Source organism: Hirundo rustica, chromosome 15, assembly GCF_015227805.2.
Source record: "Hirundo rustica isolate bHirRus1 chromosome 15, bHirRus1.pri.v3, whole genome shotgun sequence".
Classification (NCBI taxonomy): domain Eukaryota; kingdom Metazoa; phylum Chordata; class Aves; order Passeriformes; family Hirundinidae; genus Hirundo; species Hirundo rustica.
In genome coordinates this window covers 14346898-14364473 of record NC_053464.1, presented here as the reverse complement: position 1 = coordinate 14364473, position 17576 = coordinate 14346898, and the positions used below count along the sequence as shown (strand labels likewise).

At 52.2% G+C, this 17576-nt stretch overlaps 1 protein-coding gene and 1 long non-coding RNA gene across 5 annotated transcripts in view; both read right to left on the bottom strand.

The window, feature by feature from the left end:
* The window catches only part of EPN2 (epsin 2), a 40145-nt gene extending 35368 nt beyond the window's left edge, over positions 1-4777 (bottom strand). For 2 of the 3 annotated variants that reach the window (XM_040078740.2, XM_040078743.2), the window contains exon 1: positions 4661-4777. The gene's annotated coding sequence lies outside the window, so the exon portion shown is untranslated. The remainder of the gene's footprint in view (positions 1-4660) is intronic. The other variant, XM_040078742.2, reaches the window with a different exon arrangement.
* Positions 4778-5657: 880 nt separating this feature from the next.
* LOC120759897 (uncharacterized) lies at positions 5658-17228 on the bottom strand. Of its 2 annotated transcripts, XR_005703256.2 has the most exons (4): positions 17135-17228; positions 14632-15400; positions 9882-10034; positions 5658-9444 (listed from the first exon to the last, which is right to left on the bottom strand). It is a non-coding gene; the product is annotated as an uncharacterized LOC120759897 (long non-coding RNA). The 2 variants fall into 2 exon arrangements; XR_005703255.2 differs by lacking the exon at positions 14632-15400 and having other exon boundaries at positions 17135-17218.
* Between the last annotated feature and the right edge of the window lie 348 nt (positions 17229-17576).

Below are 17576 nucleotides of genomic sequence, written 5' to 3'. Positions count from 1 at the left end.
ATCTCTAACTAAGGTATCTGGCATGGTTTTAAACTAATAAGCAGCTTTCAACTTTCAAAAAAACCCAATTTATTACTCAATTTGCACAAGTATTGTTCACTTAGAGCTGCATTCTGAGAAACAAAAAAGCCTCAAAGAGCCAGGTCTGTCCCCAGCCTGCAGAAGCAGCACAGAGGCTTTCTCCTGCCTGGGTCACCTTCCAAACTCTCCTGGACCTCATGACCATTGAGGATTTATTATATGGTGACATGGAAGGCTCAGGCACTACAGACAACACGGCTAAAACAGCTCTGGGAGGAGAGGCAGGAACAGGAGCAGGGTGGAAGGAAAGGCAGGAGCAAGGTGGAAAGAAACTGCAGAGACCTCATACACAAATTTCAGCTAATTACTTGAGGCAGCTCAGGGAGCTCCACTCCTGATGGTGGAAGGAAAACTACACCTTGAAAACAATTCGTATGGATCTCGACAACAAAACAAGAGCGTGGCTGAGATTCCTTCAAACTTCCCCCAGCCACCTCCACCGTCAAAGGCAGCTAAGAGGAGGCTCCAAGGCGGAGCTGCGCCCAGGCCTGGGCTGGGACGGGTTTCACCCAGTCCCAGAGCAGAGGCAGCTGCACTCCCACAGCCAGCGGGGACCTGTCCGAGCCTGAGCTCCTGCTTCCCCACCTGCACTGAGCTGGATTTTGCAAGCCAAGGCACAGGAGGCGTCAACAGCCCAGGCCTGACCTTGAACACAAGCTCGAGGTACCAGTTAGAGGCATTTACGTGAACAGCCCTGGGTGACAGGAACCAGAGACACACGCTACTGACAATTACTGCAAGGCAAGGTATTGGCTCTGAGATCAGATCAAGTCCAATTTTTGTAACAACACCAGAAAAATGAGCTGAAAATTATCTATACAGAAGAAAGGCATCTTGCTAGCATAATAACTCAAAGTTATGTTTCCATATAAAAAGGCCCAAGAGTGAATTACAAACTGAATTCTGCAGACATCTCCAGTGCCAGTGCAACCAACAAACACAAGTACTTCTATACTGATTTTCTAATTAGTATCATCATTCATACAAACTCCACTATTAGATATTCACATAGAACCCAATCTTGGTAACTTAATTTACTCTCCTTAAAACCCTGTCTACAACCACTGGTTACCTACAGAAAACACCACAGAACCTTCTGACCCAACTACTTCACCTTTATCAGTGGTCTGGAGCAGCATCATAAAATCCAGCAAAGCCCGAATTTGGAAACCAGAGACAGAACTGTTATTTATAAAATGATAAATAAGGAATACCAGTTTTCCTGTAGCTTTCTACCTGCTGCACCAGTCACTGAAAGACACAGCCCAACAGCCACTGAGTTCCAGATCCGTCCTGAAGCCCCCAGTCTCTGAATTCACTCTCACATTCAGCCACTCTGAATTCTTTCTCATGCAGAACAGGCAAGCAGTCCTGTAACAACCAGCTAAACTGAATAACTCGGCCTTTTTAGGGTCTGTTATTCAGCACAGCCCGGCCTGTACCAAACCTGGAGCAGACCTACAATCAGCCCCAGCAGGTTTTATTCCAGAGGACAGCAATCCATGTTGTTCTCCTCCACGGAGTCTCCTGCCTTCTTAATGAGCAGCCAGGCTACTGAAACACACAAAAACCTGCTGTTCTTTGAAGCACTTAAGCCAGCAGGATACTGGTACGTTTCGATATTTTCCCTGCACAGATCAGAGCAAGGCGAAGTGGGAAAAGAACATTACAGGCGTTCCTACAAAGCAGGCACATTTCATTTTCTATTAGCAACGTCCCAAGGGACACTTTAGCGCTCTGCAAATATGGCCCTGGAACACTGGGAAGTTGCTTCCTGAGTACCAGTCATTAAAGAAAGATATTAGAGTAACTTATATTCTTCTCCACCAAGCAAAAGCCAGAGTCATTTCCCCATCCTACGTACGAGACCTAAGAAAAGCAAGATCAGGAACATCATAACTACACTTTAATGTATTTCCCCTAAACTGATTATCATTTAATGATTTTTCTCTCTCTCTCTGTCTCTAAAGGAAAAAAAAAAAAAAAAAAAAAAACAGCCACAAAAACAAAACCCCGATTTCTGTATCAGGAGAGACTATCAGCATTTTTATGAAGTAACAAATTAGGCCTTTGGCATTTCCCAGCAGCGATCCAAGATTTGAGGCTTCTTAAAAGCTCCAAGTTTTAAAGCAATCAAATGGCTGACAGCTGGAACAAAACTAGCGTGATTAACCAGTTATGTAAATAATGATGTGGTCAGTGCAAGCTGAATTCATTTCTGCTGCCTGCATTATAGTGGACACTAGATGTTTGTGAACTCTTCATTAAACGTGACTGTAGGAATAATGGAAGTGAAAAGCAACACGAACATCACCAGCCAGGCCACCTGACAGTCAGGGATCTCTACTATGGTCCTTCCACAACCATCAGGTAATTCATAAACAGCACTTTTTTTAGCCCAGATATTACCCACCACTGCCTAGCTCCTACCTAGGGAACAAGTCAACTACTTTTTCTCAGGAGACAAGTCCATGGAGAGATGGAGAAAGATGGAGAGAGGACATTTATTTACAAGGGCTTGGAGTGAAAGACCAAGAAGGAATGGCTTCCCACTGGCAGAGAGCAGCGCTGGATGGGGTACTGGGAAGGAATTCCCCCCAGTGAGGGTGGTGAGGCAGTGGCACAGGTTCCCAGGGAAGCTGTGGCTGCCCCTGGATCCCTGGGAGTGTCCAAGGCCAGGCTGGATGCGGCTTGGAAAAACCCGAGATAGAGGGAGGTGTCCCTGCCACAGCAGGGGTGGGACTGGATGAGCTTTGAGGTCCCTTCCAACCCAACCCATTCTGGGATCCAAGGATCCTGTGAGTGCTACTCTGCATTTCTAACAGGCTGACAATAATTTTCATTCCTCAGCAGATGCAAAAGCCAGGCTGCTGTGTCAGAGAACTGTTGTGACACGGGGGTAATGTTGCAGAGCTACTTCATGGAATCAAGGAAGTTACAATCAGCACCCCCAAGTCAAACTTCCTCAAATGGAACCCACAGTCAATTTGGCCTTATCAGAGTTCGCCTTCAGGAATGCACACTCATGGGTCATTCGTGCTTTGTAATTTTTGATAACATGGTTAAATATTTAATATGGGAAAGATTATCTCCGAAATTCTGTCGAGCTAGTTTACCATTACTTCGAGCTTATAAAGGAAAATTTATCAGAAGTTTTGATTCTTCCCAATGAAATTCTATACTTGAGTTTGTTCAAAAATAACACATCTGAGAATCAGCCAAGACAAACATATTTAGAAGTAACTCCTAAACAGGCTGCATTTTGCTAAAGATACCATTACAATACATTTCTATTTCTAATAAAAAAAAAAAATCATTCATCCCACATTTCACACCCCAGCAATTGCAATTTCCTATGACCTTGTGTCTCACGAAACACAGCAACACACCGGAATTATGCAAGAGGTCTGTATTACCATAAAACACATATTTCAGTGCAGAGAATAATAAAACTTAATCTCGTGGGCTGATTTGCATTTTGAACTCCTCAAGTCAGACTCTACAGCCCAAAACATCTGCAACAGCTTCACAATCCTAACAAGTCTTTTAGGCCTCCTGTTGACAATGGATGAGCATGTAGATAACCCAGGTTATTTTCTTAATAGATGAGAACAAGAAGCATGTTCAATTGCCGTAAATTTAAAATCTCACTTGGCTTTTCAGATCAGTGTCGATAGCGTACTTGAGAAGGGGGAGGGGGAAACATTACACACCCATAAAAACTGAGACCAAACGCTACCAGCTTTAAAGCCTTAGAGGTTTAAATCTTAACATGAATATTTTAACATTTACATTAAAGCCTTACGGCTTTAAAATAGGGGACTTCCATTGTGGGCAGCCTGTGATAATTACTGTTTCAATGTATTTCACAGCAATAATGTAATAGAGCTCGCTGACTACCCAACCCTAATCTGTAGCATCAGGGGTACTGCAGGTAAAAAAACAATTAAAATATAAACATGATTTTTAAATATATACATAAGTATGTATCACTGTAAATATACAAAAAGAGAGAGAAAAGAGAATATCACAGAACCACAGAAAATCACAGAATTACTGGGGTCGAAAGGGACCTCCGGAGCTCATCTAGCCCAAACCCCCTATATAAAACACCCTTAAAAATCATTAAAAGCATTCATACACATCTCCCACACAACGATACGACTGAAAAGACAACAAAATAACCCCCGCCCCGCCACGATGGAGGCGAACAACGCCGGGGCGGGGGTCGGACGGGGCGGACCGGAGCCCCCCCCCCCCCACCCCGCCCCAGCGCCGCCGCCGGGAGCCCCCCGAGCCCGCAGGCCCCGCCATCCCCCGCAGCCCCGGGAGGCCCATCGGGAGCCGGGCCCGAACTTGGGGCGGAGGGGACCAAACCCATCCCCGCCGCCGCCCGCCCAGCCACCCACCGGCGACAACAAAGGGCCGCCGCGGCCCCGCGCCCTCCCCGCGGGGACCCCCGGGGGGCCCTTCCCGCGCCCACCCCGCGGCCCCGCCGAGGGGCAAGGCGGGGCCGCGGGGGCCGCCCAGCCCGTCCTGCCCACCCTCCGTCCCGCAGAGCCGCGGGAGCCGCGCTGACCTGCGGGCGCGGGGCGGGCGCGGTGTCCCGGTGTCCCGGTGCCCGGCGGCCGCGGGCTGCGCTTGACACCCACACGCACCATCCAACATGGCGGCGGCGGCCGCGGGGAGGCGGCGGAGGAGGCGGAACCGGCGGCCGCGCGCGGCCCCGAGGCGCGGCCGCGCTGAGGGCGGGGGGGACGCGGCGCTGCCCGTCCCCTCCTTCCCTCCCTCTTCCCTTCCTTCCCTCCCTCTTCTCTTCCTTCCCTCCCTCTTCTCTTCCTTCCCTCCCTCCTTGGCGCGGCTCCTCGCGGCCAAACCCGGCGCCGGTGAGGAGTGAGGCAGGATCGGGCCAAGGGGCTGCTTTTGATGGAAGGAGACCGCCCTGGGGAGTCCCGTCAGTGCTCACAGAGACCAGGTGTTCCCCCCAAAAAACTGGGTGGAATAATAAAAAAAAATTTAAAAAAAAAAAAAAATTGTCGTTATGAAATAACCACATTTATGGGTCAGGGAAGTGAGGGTCCGGGGCTGGTTCTGATGGAAGGAGAACGCTTGGGGATCCCCCTCAGTGCTCCCGGAGCCCAGGAGGAACTGGTTTCAGGGCTACAGATCCCGAAAAATCCAGGGACAAAAAATACAAAATAATGACTACCAGTACAAAATAACCACGTTTTTGGGTCAGGGAACGCTTTTAAGTGAGGGTCCAGGGCTGGCTCTGATGGAAGGAGAACGCTCGGGGATCCTCCTCACTGCTCACAGAGCCTAGGAGAAACTGGTTTCAGGGCCACAGATCTCCCAAAATCCAGGGACAAAAAATACAAAATAATGACTATCTGCACAATAACCACATACATGGATCATGGTACACTTTAGAGCAAGTCTGGATATGTGTCTGATGGAAGGAGAAGGCTTGGGGAGCACACTCTCCCTTCCCACTCACAGCACCCAGCAGAAACTGATTTCAGGGCAGGGTAGCCCCCCAAAAATCGAGGTCCAGTGTGGGCTGGCAGCCCCCAGAACAGAATCATAGAATGAATTGGTTTGGAAAAGATTCAAGATCGTCAGGTCCAACTTGTGGCCAAACACTCCCATGTCAACTAGACTATGGCACTGAGTGCCACATCCAGCTTTTCCTTAAACACCTCCAGGCACAGTGACTCCACCACATCCTTGGGCAGCACATTCCAATATTTAATCACTCCTTCAGTGAGAAAATTCCTCCCAATATCCAACCTTAACCTCCCCGGCGCAGCTCCCAGCACAAGATGCTCCACTTTCCCCCTCCCACTGAAGATACCAATATATCTTAAATATAAAATAACCACATTTATGGCGAAGGAGACACTTGATGGACACATTTGTGGATCAGGGTCGCCACACTGGGTGATGAAGGGGAGTTCGGCAGGGACGCAGCGGCACAAACGTGGCAGGAGGAGCCGGAAGGTCTGGGTGGGTCGGAGCACACGTCCTTCCCCTCGGGATAATGACTAAACCAGTGTCCGGCATCGTGGGCTGGAGGAGTTACGGGTCCCATTGTAGTCCTCCCTGAATGTATTTGTTCCCATCTCAAAACCGGGAGACAATTCAAGGAAACGGGACGTGGCTGCTCGGGAGACAGTCGGGATTGGAGCAGGCCAGGGGAGAGGCTGGATAGCAGAGCTCTGCTTGGATCACTGCTGGCACAGGGCAGCCCTGCCTTGGGTTATTTAAAACCCAGATTCCTGAGGAATCGTGCCTTACAAAAAGCATAAGGAAACAGAAATGCCGAGCAAAACCCAGTTTGTGACTCACTGCTTTTAAATGAGAGGAAGGTCAGGCTGAGCGCTGCAAACTTCATCAAATCCCAGAACAGTTTGGGAAGGGACCTTAAAAATCATCTCCTTCCAAACCCAGCCGGGGCAGGGACACCTCCCACTATCCCAGGTTGCTCCAAGACCCGTCCAACCCAGCCTTGGAAACTTCCAGGGATGGAGCATCCACCACTTACAGCCCAGCCCTTCCTCCCATGGAGCCACTATCAAATCTGCCACAGATTTGAGGTTTAAATACGGAAGAACGGGGACTGCAGTGAAACACCCGAGTGAGCTGCATTAAAAGCAACTTGTTTAGAAATGCTGCACATTCCAATGCCTGGAACACCATCTGGGAGCCGGGAAGCTCCGAATCTTCTGCAGCGAGCTGTGATTCTGGCTTAGCTCTTAACCTTGAGCTTGGCAGGATTAAATTCTGGGTGAAAAAAATAAGGGATCAGCACACATCTGATGGTATCAGCAGGAGCTGAAAGAATGCTTCCCCCTTTTCTTCTTTGCAAGAAAACAGCAGTGATGGAAACCCAATGTTTCTGTGCACGTTCATTAATCCTAATGATCAGGTGCTGACAGCTCCAAAGGAGGAGAAGAAAGCTCTTGGTTGAAATAAAATTGGAAGAACGGGATTGTTCCTGCTGCCTTCTCTCCTGCCTGTGTTCCTTCCAGATCTGGGCAGACAGCTCTCCAGAGCAGGAGGCAGCTTCCTCTCCATTCCCAGCTCCATCCCAGGTGCCTGTCTACATCATTAAGTGTGCAAATCAGCAAACCCAGCGAAAGCCTCCTGCAGCTGGCACACTTCCACCAAAAAAACCCCTGTTTTCTATCAACCAGATCAAGCCCCTTGGTGCGAGTAAAACAAACCAGCCAAGTAAAAATCACTCATTTTTTTTTATTATTATACCCTTGTTAATGCCTTAAATTGCAGTGTTCCTGCTACCCTGGGCAGGTACACGAGCAGAGCTTTGCCCAAGCTGCACAGGGATGTTCCCTCCTGGTGGCTCCCATGGCAGTGGATTTATGTTTCTCGTTTCATATTACCAGCAGGATGTCACTGAGCTAGTCCTGTGACTTTAAACCCAGGTGTAGAACACTTCCCACCGCAGCCCTGCCCCATCCCGCTTTGGAGCGGGCTGTACCTGGATATTGACCCGAGCCATCTCCCCTGCCCACAACCTTTCAGCTGCGTTGGCACAACCAGAGTCCAAGGCCGTGATCTGCAGTCTGAGTCGGGCACCGGGAGCTGTGGCACCACCCTGATAACCAGCAGAGCAATCCACATGGAGGAGGCAGCTCACAGACTCCCAGGATGTCCTTGGGATATGGAAGAGACTCACAAGGAGCATCAAATACAACTCGTGGTCCTGCACAGGACAACACCGAGGATCAGGAACACCTTTCACTAGACCTGGCTGCCCAGAGAAGCTGTGGCTGCCACATCCCTGGAAGTGTTCAAGGCCAGGTTGGACAGGGCTTGGAGCAACCTGTGATGGTGGAAGGTGTTTTTGAGATCCCTTCCAACCCAAACTGTTCTGTGATTTTATGAATCCCACCCTGTGCCTGAGAGCTCTGTTCAAACTCTCCTGGAGCTCTGGCAGCCTTGGGGCCGTGACCATTCCTTGGGGAGCCTGTTCAGTGCCCCGCCACCCTCTGGGTGAAAAAACTTTTGCCGAGAACCCAAACTTTCCTGGCACAGCTTCGCACCGTGCCCTCAGCTCCTATCACTGATCGCCAGAGACGAGCTGGTGGCAGCGGATCCAAGGAGTGGGAGTGGAGGGACTGTTGCAAGGCAAGGAGCAGGAGGATAAGGAGCAGGAGGATAAGGAGTGGGGTGTCTGGAATGCAGGAGGCTCTCCCAGAGAAGATGAGGAAGGCACATCCTCCCCCAGCTGCCCTCCCAACTAACCTAGGGAAGAGCAGCTGCCAGGGATCCCCAGGAGGGCCCGTTCCACAGCCATAATGGGAATATCACCCACGTGGGGCTGAGCACACCACTAATTAGCTAATGAGTTTGTTCCAAGTGTCTGGCCACGGTGCGAGGGACAACAGGAGCAGCACTTGAAAAGCCCCGAACAATGACAGAGTGCATTTGTCGCTTGTCGCTGACCCCAGCCCCGCATTAACAAATAGGTCACAAACAACGGTGCTTTGCAGTGATCTAATCCTCCAGCCATATGTCGGCTGCCCGAAAAAACGCTGCGCAGAGAACCGCCCCAAAGCTCTGCAAAAATCCCGAGGAAAACTCGATAAATGCATCCCTGCCGTTTGAAATTTGATTTCCTCACTCTATTGTTCCTCATTTCCTGAGAGCTGGCTTGGTGGATCGCATTTTCTGCTTCTGTCTCCAGCGCTTGTAAGCAAACAAGACTGAATCTCATTATCCTGATGCACGGCCCTGGCTGCGTGCAATCCGATCTCTAAATCACAGTCATTTTGCTCCATTACTGATTTTCCTTCCCACTCCTAACCTGCAGGTCTTCAGAGGAATCAATGCAGAAACAGAGATGAGCATCCTCTAATGAAGGTGTGCTTAATGCTCGGCGCCTCGGTCTGGATTAAATAGCCAAGTGAGAAACTGCCTCGTGTCTCAGGAGGCTGGGCACCCTCCACTCCAGCGGCAGCTGGAGCTTCCCGGGAAGCCACATGCTTCCACATGGGGTAAATGGGGACTTCAGTCCCTAAGAGCCCAATTTGGGAAATCTGCTAATTAAATAGTCTGGGCAAACACAATCATCATTGTCCTTTAGAGCCAAAGCAGCGAGGTGTTTCTCAACAAGCACAGACAGACCCTCCCCGGAATTTTCTTGAGCTGTCTGCGTGTTGCTGACAGTTATAGAGAATACATTCAGATTATACAACTTGATGTTCACCCCGGGTTATTCTCTCCTGGATTCATGAATATTTCATTGAAATATGCAAAGTCTGAGTTGCAGCCTTGTCTGCTTCAATTAGACACAGGGATCCACGGGGTCTGCAGCCCAACCACACTTCCAGGGTTTGTCTACAAAGCCAGGAGAACCAAAATAAAGAGTTTTAGCTCCTATCATATTTAGCCTGGCTTCTTCAAACATCTTTAACTAAGGGAGAAGAGCAGAAGGATGGGAATGAGGGAGAGTAGAGCCCAGTGAGCCTGTGCCTGAGTTCAGCTGGAAGCAGCCCAAGCTAATCAGAACGGAGCCAGCAGGAGGGGGTTCGTTCCCTTCGTGATGCAGACAAACTCGTAGAACTGTTTCCAATGCAAATATTCCTTTTGACAAGTTCAAAATTAATACACCTCTAATATGGGTATTCAAACCAGACCTTTTCTGAGCACGTTGGCAGATTCATGAAAAGAGAAGGGAGAATGCAAGCCCAGCACATTCTGATTTTCTCAAAATGAATGTGCTCTGACAGTGCAGGAGGCAGTGACGTTTGAATGTGCTTAGTTCTAGTAATTACCAAGTGTTGTGTTTCTTTAGAAGCTGGAGCTGTTCTCATCTGTGGGCACCTTCCCTCATTCCTTTCTCCTTACTGCTCCGGAGGTGCAGTTTCTCCCATGCCACAGCAAGAAGCCCAGGCTACTGTGCTGCTTACATTAAATCCCACTGGAGCCTGGGGGTGAAATTCCACAAGTTTTAATTGACCTAAGTCAGGGTGTTGCGGTTCCTGCCCTTCCTCCACCACCCCTTCCCATTCCCTCCCTGCCACCAGCGCCAGCTTTTACCACCTGTGGTGAAGATTAATCACTTTTTTGGGGGGGAGTGCTGCTTCTCAGCCAGTTGAGCTCCCTGAACCAGCTCACCAGAGGCTCAGACCAGCACCCACATCAGCACAAAAGAGGGGACAGGGCCATGCAAGGCCACTCTGACTGCTGAGGAGGTATTTTTCTGGGTTTATAGGACACAAGGAACACGGTTGACCTAAAGAGCCTGGGCCTGCTGCTTGTTTCCAGGCTGGGAGCACTCACCCATTAGGACCATCTGCACAGTTTGGAGCGGCAGACTCGGGCCCAGCAAAGCCAGGCTCATTTATTGTCACCATCTGGCTCCCCAAAGCAAGTCACCAAGGCAGAGCCTGTAAGCTCCTGCTGGAGGACGGGCATTGCCTTTTGCTCGGTACAGTTTGTTCTGCCCCTCTTGACTTCCTCCCTGTCACAACAAGAGCACTTCCTGCCAGGATGGGGCTGATGGACAACTGTCACCCATCAGAATTCCTCCTCCTCATTCCTGCAGCCACCAGAAGAATGTCACCCGGAGAGTCAGAGCCTCCCTTCTGCCCCAGGCCCATCCTCACACTGATAAGGGCTCTGTAATAACTGTAATAACTTCCAAACTTCGGGATGATCTGTGCAGTTGCACAAGGACCTCACGTGGCCAGGGATTATCCTCACTCCTCCCAGCTGTTTCTAACCTGGAGGGAAAACGCCCTGTGGGCTTTGCTCTGAGGAGTGTGTCAGGAGTTACTGCTCCTGGCTCTGCAGAATCCTCGGGGATTTGGGTCTCCTCTCTCCTGCTGGTCCTGGCTGGAAAGGGTGACAAAAGGCTTTGTACACTTGTAAAAGAGGGGGGGATTGACGTGTACCTACAACCAAGCACCCAGCCTGTGACCACTGCTGGTCCAGCACAAGGAGTTCCATTTTTAAGCACAAACCCCCAGAAAGCACCACCTTCCCTGCAGGAATCAATTCATCCACCCCTAACCCGGGGACAATCAGTGGTACCAACGCTAGAATCAGCATTATCACACCACAGCGTGGTGCTCACAGAGGTTTGGGGCATCATCGGGACAACTGGAGCTTCCCACAGCATCCAGTACCTGGAAATCCACCTCAGCTCCAACCCTGGGAGCTGAGCAGCACAGCCACAGCCAGTTTTAGCTCAAATTTCAGAGCCTTGCTCTCAGACACCAGAGATGTGACCCCCCCCCAAAGCACAGCACGCACTGGGAGCTGCGGGTATTTTGTGTCTTTTAAACGGAGAGGCTGGAACAGCGCTGCCACATCCCTGGAGTACAGCTGGATGCCCATCACTGACAAGCTGGTAGCTTTCCCCCTTGACAGATGAAAACTGAGAGCTGTCTGTTTGGTTTGTGTTTGCACAGCATCCAGCCAGTCGCTTAATTAGTTGGCCCAGTTTCTGGGTTTCTGATTCCCACTTCTGCAAAGTGACTTCCTCCATCCCCAGGCTCGCAGTGCCAGTTGAAGCTTTCATATCTGCCTGCACGGTTGTGACTCCAAACTTGTCCCTGCTGCCCCATCTCATCCTCAACAGGGCTTCCCAGGAACTCTGTAAAAAAACCCCTTAAACAGCACTGCAGAGCTGTAAATACATGGTCCCTGTGTGATAAACAAGCAGATTAAAAAAAATTCACCAGCTGGGCTGGAAGAGATTCATGACAAGCCATCAGGACTCCACAAAGCAAACAAACTGCACAGCACTGCAGGCGAGAATTCCTCCAGAACCTGTTCAATCCTAGCACCATCCAGCCAAGCTGCTCCATGGATCAGCCCTGCTCCCAGCTCCTCAAAAACTTGGTGGTAGGAAAGCGCTCCTCTTCAACAACAGCGAGTCTCGGGAGCCATCTGAGCACCTCAGCCAGTCAAGCAGGTTATAATTGGCTGTAATTAATACTCCTACGAGCTTCCACATTCTTGTGGACTGAGCTGGAGAAATACAGGATTGCTCCCTGACCCCGTGAACACGAGAGGAAGTCAAAGGGGTCTGTTGCCTTCTGATTTTTAGCAATCAGACGCCTCTGACAGGAGAAGGTGAGAGACGAACACCAGCACTGCTGGGAACTGCCTGTGCACAGCCCCATCTTTCCTGGGGCACAAACCACAACAACCTCAACCAAAAATAACTGCAGAGCAAATTGCTACAGACAGCAAGTTCCCTCTGTCCCTCAAGACGCTTCCACGTCACTCGGAGCGCTTTGGGAGGGGCGCGGGGTGCAAACCACGCACAACCACCGCAGATTTCAGCGGCACTGAAAGCGGCCTTTGGTGAAACATCAGCTGAATAATCCAGTCCGGGAGGGTGAAAACTAAAGGAGCCCAAAACACCTGATGTCACGAAAGCCCCACACGCGTCACCAGCGGGCTGGAAGGAGGGTTTGTGGCAGCTTCAGCTGCGCAGCTCTTTGCACTCGGCAGGATCTCCAGCGCTTGGGGAGGAAGGGCTGGGCTGTGCAGGCCATTTCCTCCAAGAAGCCACCGACTGACCCTTAAATGAAAACTGACAGGCACTTCCACACCAGCACCCTGTGCCTTGCTCCTCGTTACGGGCGCGTTCCGGAGCGTGTCTGCATCAGCTTTTCCAGCTTGAGCTTGAGAGAGAAACGTGAGGCTCCCGTGTTTTCCCTGCAGGCAGGGCAGGACCTCTTGTTTTGCTCTGAGATCAGGGCCTGGGGGAAGGCGGGGAGCCGGAGATGCTGTCACTCAACGGGTGCCTCTTTCAAGATGCGTCTTGCAGACACAGCTCCGGTTCGGGAGGTGCCCAGAATTGCTGAATCCAAGGAGAACAGAGTGTGGAATTCCATCTGCTCACTCACTCGTTCCTCTTATCAGAGAATCATAGGCTGGTTTGGGTAGAGATCATCCTGCCATGGGCAGGGACACCTTCCACTGTCCCAGGCTGCTCCAAGCCCCATCCAGCATGGCCTTGGACACTTCCAGGGATCCAGGGGCAGCCACAGCTCCTCTGTGCCAGGGCCTCCCCACCCTCACAGGGAAGAATTCCTAACACCTCATCTAACCCTGCTCCATCTTAAGGCCATTCCCCCTTATTCTATCACTACACACCTCAGTGAAAAATCCCTCTCCAATTACATCCTGCCATTATCCTCAAACATTTGCTCTAAGCACTGCCAGTGCTCAGATTTTGGACCGGACACCTGGTTTTAAGCAGGATGGATGTTCTTATCTTCCCACACATTGGCTCCAGACCTTCATGTTTATCATCTCTGAGAGCAGGGGCCGGGAGCAGCACCCACGTGCTGTTTTCCTCAGCTCTCCTGGGTTTCTCCCAAAAGCTCCATCCCTGTGAAGCTCCTTTCCCCAGACTCTCCATGGACTGGCACCTTTTCCACCCTCGAGCCTAAAGCCTCCCCTGAGCCTTGCAGACACGTGGCACGTTTCCCTAAGCCTTCCACACCCAGGGGTGCTCAGGGAGATTTAAACAAATGCTAAAATGATTTGCTGAACCATCTCTGCCCTGGGGAGGCAAGAACAGCACGGCTGCAAACCACTGGAGGCTGCATTCCTGGTCCCAGCTGAGGGAGCAGCAAGCAGGTATCAGGTTGGGATATGGAATTTGTGCTAATCTGGTTTCCGGAGGGAGAAGGACACAGTGGGGAGGGGTTGTAGCCCCTTCCCAAGCTGTGTTTGAGGGTCTCCCACAAGTGATTCCAGTCCTTTATGCCCAGTCCAGACTGTTTCTGTTGCTCCAGAGGTTCCCCAAGCTCCTCCAGCCACCTCACCCTCCACATTGACCCCTCCGCTTGGAGCTGGAGCTTGCCCACCATCAAACTCCGGCCCCTGCTGCTCATCTGAGCCCTTCCAAGGCATCCTGTGCCCCGTGGTGCCTCCAGCCCCTTGCTCCCAGGCACTGCCTGGGGCTGAATCACAGAGCTGGGACACACGAGGATCATTGATCCAGCTCCTGGCCCTGCACAGACACCCCAACAATCCCATCCTGTCCCTGAGAGCGTTTTCAAAATGCTCCTGGAACTCTGGCAGCCTCGGGGCTGTGACCATTCCCCTGGGGGCTGTGACCACCACCCTCTGGTGGGAAGAACCTTTTCCTAACATCCAACCTGACCCTCCCTGACAGGAAATGGCACTGAAATCCCAGTTTCTGCAGCAGGGAGGACCAGCAGGGCCATTTCTCCAGCACAGCAGGACATCCCCATGTGACATTAATGCGACAGATAACACACCGCTGTGTCCTGCTGCCACCTCACCAGCAGCTCGGCCTGGAGTGACCACCAGCCCCCCAGCAAAGCCCAAAAACCTGCAAAACCAAAACCCAAACCCAGTTCCTCTTCCAGCCTGAGAGAGGAAGAGAGGGGAGGAAGGGAGATAACAAATCTGCATCTCAGCTGCCGAAAGGAACGCGCTGTAGAAAGAGATATTTTACAGGATTTTGCCAAATGCTTTGCTCGCTACTGCAAATTGCGCCCAACACACCTACGTGGGGAGGGTTTTTATTACCTGTGCTAATGTTAGTGCCTTACATCACGAGCCCTGTCAGAGCAGCGCTGCTCCTTTGCCATCGGCTTCACGGGGAGGGGGCTCAGGTCCCCGTTTTCCCGGGGATCTCAAACTCTTCCATTGAAGCAAATGCTGTTCCCAGCTCTGCAGGAATACTTCAAGAGAAAGCACTGCCTTGGCTTTCTATTTAAGATGCAGAATTGGCTCCTAGGAGCGCTGAATTTGCTAAGAGAGCAGAAAGCAAGAGCACACATCTTGGAGAAAACCCCTGGGCAGCGTTCCTTTAACACAGGCCAGATCCTGGTCTCATTTACAAACAGATGTCTGCAGAGGCTTCAGTGAAATCACCCCGGATTGCCACAGCTGATGTGTCAGAAATCGCAACCCAACGCAGCCCCTGGGAGGAATTCACCGGTTTTATCGTGGCTTCCCCTAAAAAAATCTGCGCTGATTTTCCTCTTGCCTCGCACAGGCGAGAATCACCGCTCGGGAAAAGCACCCTGAGAAATCTCTGCCACCAAAGCAGCAGCTTCGCTCAGCTTGGTTCTCCGAGCAGAAGCAGCAGCACCGCGTGGGTTGGGACGGTCAAGGCCACGTGTGTGGATCCTGCCGTTCTTTGAGGCTCATTCCAGCCCCGGCTGATGACGGGCTGGGCAGAGCCCTCACAGCTACTTAATTACTAAACATTTCCTGCAGACACTCGGCTGAGATGGGGAGAGAGGTCAGGAGAGCCCAGCCCTGGGTGAGACTTCAGAGAATGCACACAGATCTACGGGGAAAATTAAAATTAAAATAAAATAATAATAATAAAAAAAGGCAGCGCCGGACAGTGCGGCCACAGGAATAAATAAATCGGAGTGACAGCAGGGCTGGGGACTCTGGGGGGACACCGGGGGGACTCCCGAGTGCACTCCCCGCAAGAAAAGGCAGCGTGGAGCATCCGGGAATTGCGCAGTTGCACCTGCATCCGTCCGGCCACGCACACAGAGGCCTTCAGTGCTCCAGCTTCCCTCCGCTTCCTCCCTCTTGTCCTGCCCGTCCGTGCCCTGAATAGGCGGCTTCAGGAGGAGCACAGTGCCCGGATTCTCTGGGATTTCGCGGCGCATCCGCTGCCCGGGATGTGGCACCGCGCACATCCCCAGCCTCGGGAGCATCCTCCTCCTCCTCCTCGCTCCGTGTCCCCACGGCTGTCACCATCTGCCCTGGCACTGCCCAAATCGCTGCCACACGCACGGTGCCCAGGTCACCTCCGTGCTGGCGGTGCCCCACAGCCCTGGAGGTGTCACCCGGACATGTCCCCACCGCCGCCAGCAGCCCTGCGGGCAGGGGACACCTCCCCGGAGGTCCCCGCAAGGCAGCAGGGTGGGGAGGGAGCCCAAGGAGGAACCGGGGCCGCTCTTGCCACACGCTTCCAGAGGAAGGCGTGACGCGAGCTGCGGCTTAATTGGTTATTAATAACTTCTTTGTTAACCAGCCAGCCCGAAGGAGGAACCGAAATTTGACTGCGCCGGTGGAGAGCTCAGCCACCGGCGGCCAGCGATCATTCACAATTTCTCCATACTTTTTTTCCGGCCCCACCGCCCTTTTTTTTTTTTTTTTGTTTTTTTTTTTTTTTTTGTTTTTTTTTTTTTCCTTTTTTTGTTTGTTTTTTTTTTAATTTTGTTTTGTTCCCGGGCACCGCAGCCCTCCCCGGGTGAGTCAGGGCGGTGACAGCGCGGTCCCCTCACCTACGCACGCGGCGCAGGCTTGCCGCCGCGGGTTCCTTCTTTTGAATTCCTAGAAAAATAACAGATGCTCTCCTCGAGGGGGAGACTCCTGCAATCCGTTCAGCCCTCCCACCCCACCGCGGGGCTGTGCCTGGATGTGACCAAATTCCCGGTTCCCCCCAAACGAGCCCTGCGGGAGCCGCGGAACTCCCGCGCCCGTGGGTGGCGACTCCGCCAGCCCATGGCGAGGGCGAGGAGCCTCCCACCCACGGCAAACACCGACAGCAAACAGCCTCCGCACCCAAATCCCACGCCTCCCGCCCGCTTTCTTCGGAACTTCCAGTTAAAGGGACCCTTTTCGTTTGTTCCCCGTGCGCAGCGAGCAGCGCTGTGACCCTCGGTGCCCCCACGGGAGCTGGCAGAGCATTCCCCGCTCCCAGCACCAGCCTAGCCAGGGAATTTCAGCCTGGAAATCTCTGCCTTCTCCATAGGGCAGGCAGGAGGATGGAGATTGGAGGCCAGACAGAGTTGCTCATCCCGGGAGTCGCCATCAGGCATTTCCACAGAAAACATCCCTCCCACAGCTTAGAGCAGAGCCTGACGCGCGTGAGGGCACCCAGCAGGTCCCAGAGTTACCCCGGGGGTGTCACTGACCACAGCAGGGCCCAGGACACCCAGCCATGGGGAGATCTGCTGCCAGCTGGACACCGAGTACCTGCTCCCGCCGGACCTGGACGGCTCCATCCTCTCCAGGTCGCACAGGGAGGACACAGCCACCGCACAGAGGGACAGCTCACCTTGCACTCCTGGCGCATCCCAGGGAGCAGCAGGACCTCAGGAGCAGCTCCAAGGCACAGAGAACACTCCCTTCTCATCAGCCCAAACCCGAGAAGTGGCCTCCACGTCCTTTTATAGGGCCCAGGGAGGCAAATAACCTAAATAACCTCCAGCTCCTGATGATTAACTCGTTTAATGGTCACACCTCTGTAAACGATCCTGGCCTGAGCCCCCACCCCAGAGCCAGGCACTGACAGTGACCTCGTCCAGCAGCCCCAAACTGAGTCCTGGGAGCTCCCAGGAAGCCCCCACAGTTTGTTCCCCTCAGGCTGCTCTGTCTGGGCTCTCCCTCCCCACCAAAGCTGTGTTTGGCCCCTTCCCAGGAGGCCGATCCCAGCCACACCCAAGGTGTACCCTCCTGAAGAGGCTGTTGGGGATGACCCCGTCAGTGATCCTTTCGTG